Raw genomic sequence first — 4981 nt, 5'->3', positions numbered from 1 at the left:
AACCACAAAAAGAAGCTACTCTGAAAAGCTGAGGAATCAGCTCTCAACAAATGAACCAACAAATCTATGAAAAACCCTTAAAAATATCATTGGCTACAGCAAACCTCCTTCTCATGCTGAAAGGAATCGACAACAGGCAGATGACCTGAATGTGTTTTACTGTAGGTTAAGAAGAAACCACTGTCAACTATTGCCACCCTCTCTATCTCAGATACACCAACAACAGCCAAGTCTCCTATAACTGACTCCAAACTTCTGGGGCCCCCACCTCTGGTGATCACAGAATTAGATGTGTGAGGTCTATTTCACAGACAAAAGCCTGGAAAATCACCAGACCCAAGCAAGCTCCTTCTGGCTTGAAAGTCTGTGCTGACCAACTGGCCCCCATCTTCACCTGTATTTTTAATAAATCACTAGAGATGTGTTATGTTCCTCCTTGTTTCAAACTCTCTATTATCATCCCAATGCCTAAGAAATTCTCCATCAACATGCTGAACGACTACAGATCAGTTGCTCTGACATACAAAAGGTTAGTGCTGGCCCACCTGAAAATTGTAATGTATCTGCTGTTAATATGATGCTGTTAATATGGAACTGCACTATATCTTACAACATCTTGAATCTCCAATAACCTATGCAAGATCCTTTTTGTAGACTTCAGCTCAGCATTCAATACCATCATTCCAGATATTCTTGTCATTAAACTGACTCAGCTAGCTGTGCCTGACCACACTTGTTGTAAGTGGATCATAAGCTTTCTAACAGATAGAAGCAGCAGGTGAAGCAAGGCAAAATTACATCAGATACCTATACAATTAGCACAGATGCCTCCCAGGGCTAGGTGCTCTCTTCCTTACTCTTTTCTGTCTATTCCAATGACTGCATCTCAACGGTTCCCTCTGTTAAAGTACTGATGTTTACAAATGATACAACAATCATTGGTCTCATTTGAGAATGATGAATCTGCATATAGATGAGTAATTGAACAACTGGCCTTGAACTAAACACACTCAAAACTGTAGAAATTATAGTAGATTTTAGGAGAAGCCCTCCTATTCAATCACATCTTACAATGCTAGACAACACAGTATAAACAGTAGATTGGGTTTTCTGGGTTCTATAATATCTCAGGACTTAAAATGGACATCAAAACATCACCAAAGAAACACAACAAAAAATGTTTTTTTTGGATTTTTTTAAAAAAAAGAAAATAGAAAAGAAGAAACTTCAAAATGTTTCGGATACGGCTAATGCATACATGCAAGGATAAGCCATAACACATATAGCAAGAAGAAACAAGAAAAAGAAACAACAGCATTCATATCTTCTGTTCAAAGATGACACTTCCCTACCTCACTATAGCATTTCTATGTATCGTGGCAGCATTCTCGCCAATCTTAGTTGTTACATAGGTTATTCTCTGCTAGCACAGGTTGCCAAATATAACTTCAACAACTATTTATGGCCTTGCCAAGTCTAAGTCTGGCTTCCAGACTCTCTATAACTTATTTTCTGATTGGGAAGTTTTGTAGTATATATGAATGCTGTAGATATAATATACGATTTCAGATAGCATTTGAAAACATTTTATAAAAATTTTCTAATTAATAGGTTAGTTAAGTGTGGGTTAAATAGCATGACAATTACTTGGATACATAGAGGCGATAAAAATCATAATGAAATAGTTTTTTTAAAAAAATAATCTTTATTTACATTTTCCATTAAAAAAGAAAGACAACACATCATATAAATAACAAACAAGACAACACAACAACAACAACAAAAACCAAGCATATCTATATGTAGTACCTTAATAACCTAATATTGGGTACTGTATATCTATATTATATTCTGGAGAAGACAGAACAACTTGTATACCTTTACACATCAATTAGGTCTATCCGACCTCACTTTACTTGTATAGTATAAGTTTCTCAATAGATACAATTCCTCATCTAGTTTGGGTTATAATTTCCTCTTCTCTAACTGCATATAGAATTTTTCCCAAGATAAACATGTTTGTTTTTGGTCTCTGTCTTTTAGTTTTTTAGTCAATTTATCTGCTTCCGCACATTCCAAAATCTTCTTTATAATTGCCTCCTCTGATGGGGTATTTTGATTTTTCCAAAGTTGAGCGTACGCCAATTTCACCGCTGTGATAATGTGTAATGTAAGATACCATGAGTCTCTTTTAATATTTTCCGGCTTGGAGCCAAGCAGCCATGTCTCTGGTCGCCATTCGATCTTTTGATTTAAAATCTCATTAAGCCATTTTTTTTATTTTTCCCCAGAATTTTACTGCTTTCGGGCATGTCCACCATTGATGGTAATAGGTGCCATGCTCAAACCCATATTTCCAGCATTCAGCAGACTGTCCAGTGAACATTTTAGCTAGTCTATTGGGGGGAAGATGCCACCTGTATGTATGTATGTATGTATGTATGTATGTATGTATGTATGTATGATATATATATATATATATATATATATATATTTCTTACTTCTTTGTAGGGTTTATGTGTGTTTTTCTTCTAGCCAGGTTTTCCCTACGTAGCCAAGTAGATGTGATTCTACTGAGCTGGAGCTACAAAAAAAACCTTGGCTACGTAGGGAAAACCTGGCTAGAAGAAAAACACACATAAACCCTACGAAGAAGTAAGAAAATTGATACTGTGCCTTTACAGGGAGGATATGGGTGTGGCCTACTGATGACAGCTAACGAGCTAGAAATGGATCTATTTAGGTCTCCCACCTAGCAGTTAGAGCTTGCTAGGTGTTAGAAAGGAAAAAAGCCCAGAACCGAGTAGATGTGATTCTACTGAGCTGGAGCTAAAAAAAAACCTTGGCTACGTAGGGAAAACCTGGCTAGAAGAAAAACATATATATATAGAAATATATATATATATTTCTCATTTATGATTCCTCATTATAAAATATGACAAGGTTCAGGCCTGAACATTGTATTCTTCATGATTAAAAATGATTTGAATGAGAAGATGGAGGAAATGATTTTCAAAATTGCAGATGATACAACATTAGATAAAAGACAAATCTGATAGAAGACAAACAAAATTCAAAATAGTATTAAGAGATTAGAAAAATGGGCTGAAATCAGCAGAATAAAGTTTAATATGGACAAATGAAAAGTTCTTTACTTACAAAAGAGAATTAGATATAATATAGAAAAGTTATCATCCAATGTAGGAATTGTACTGGTAAAAAAGAACTTGAAATAGTATTGACTATACTATTAGTGACTCACTGAAAATGAGTAACCAGGGTGATATAGCTGAAAACTAGGAAAAAACTATCATGGAAAGCTATACGTTCACTTTATTTTGTATTAATCATACTGTACCTCAACTATGGTATTCAGGTCTGGACAGTTATACTGTAAGAAGAATTCAGAAACACTGGAAGAATGTAGAGTACACTGTTCTCTAAAAACTGGTTATTTTGAAGAGAAATTAAAAGACCAGGAAATGCTTTGAAAATATTGTGAAGATTATATAAAATCTTAAAGTATTTGGAAGGAGGTTGCACAAAAGTAATCTAAGACATATTCTTCATTGTTTCAGATGGTGGAATGTGAAATAAAATTAAAGACCATTTAATGTTAGGAAAAGCTATTTAATACCAGTAATGTGAATGGTTCAACAGCAGAATGGATTATCTACAGAGCCCCCACCCCTTCCTTGGAGGTGTTTGCATCTGAAGGCTAGACAGCAAGCTATTGCAAATTCTTTAATTAAAATTCTTGCATGAAACAAAGTGGTCTGAATATCTAAATGCATGATACAAGTTGTCTTATTCTAAGTTTTGTTGATTGCTTTAAATCTTATTTATCTGTCCGTCTCTCTGTGTGTCTGGCTCTGGCTCTGGCTCTGGCTCTGGCTTTCTCTGAGTGGTATACAAGTACCCAATATGTAATTGAGATTAAAAACATATAATCTCTTTAAAACCAGCTGTCATACAATGTTAGCATGGAACGAGGAATCATGAATAAAATCATTAATAGTAAAATGAAGACCCAATTATTTTACTCATGAAGAAACTATAACAATCTAATCCCATTCCTCCTTGCTTAGAGAAACAAACTTAAAAGTCAGAAGAGAAAGACCAATAGTACATTGAGGAAATGCCTTAACAGAAGAAGAGGGCAGGTGATAATCTAGTCTGATAGAAGACACACATAGCAAAGTCATGTTATTGGAAATCATTGTGTGGGTAGATGTTACTGGGAAATGGATCCAAGTCATGGACCTGCCCATTAAAGTCCTTAAAGTCCCTTCCAACTCTATATATTCTGTTGAAGGCAATAATTAAAACTGAATTATATTCAGAAGCAAATATCAATCAATGCAGCACCCAAAGTATTATGTTGATGTAATAAGATACACCCCCCATCATCACCTGAATTGCTGCATTCTACATAACCTGTAGTTTCCAAATGCCTTTCAAGAGCAACCCCTATAACCGTGATAGCGAACCTATGGAATGGGTCCACAGATGGCACATGGAGCCGTATCAGTGGGCACGCAAGCATTGCCATAGTTCAGCTCCAGTGCACATGTGTGCACTGGCCAGCTGATTTTTGGGCCTTTCGGCCCCACCGGAAGTTGGGAAATGGGCTTTTTCCGGTCTCCAGAGGGCTTCCGGGAGGGGGAGGCTGATTTTGCCCTCCCCAGGCTCCTAGAAAGCCTCTGGAGCCTGGGGAGGGTGAAAAAACGGGCCTACCAGGCCCACCATGCCATCACGTGCTAAAAGCGGGGGGCATACATCCGCAGGAGTAGGGCACACACATGAGCGACCTCCCGACGCTCCCCCCGCTTTTGGCACACGACAGCAAAAAGGTTAGCCATCATTGCCCTATAACATGGCATGATAAAGTTAATATAAACTTTAAGAAACATTATTTGAGAAGTGTTGTATTAACAACATGAAACAGATATAAAACTGGGTTGTGCCATACAATACTTTC

The sequence above is a fragment of the Pantherophis guttatus genome, chromosome 4, assembly GCF_059756535.1.
Source record: "Pantherophis guttatus breed Tessera chromosome 4, ASM5975653v1, whole genome shotgun sequence".
Taxonomy (NCBI): domain Eukaryota; kingdom Metazoa; phylum Chordata; class Lepidosauria; order Squamata; family Colubridae; genus Pantherophis; species Pantherophis guttatus.
Note: the sequence above shows the minus strand (reverse complement) of the source record.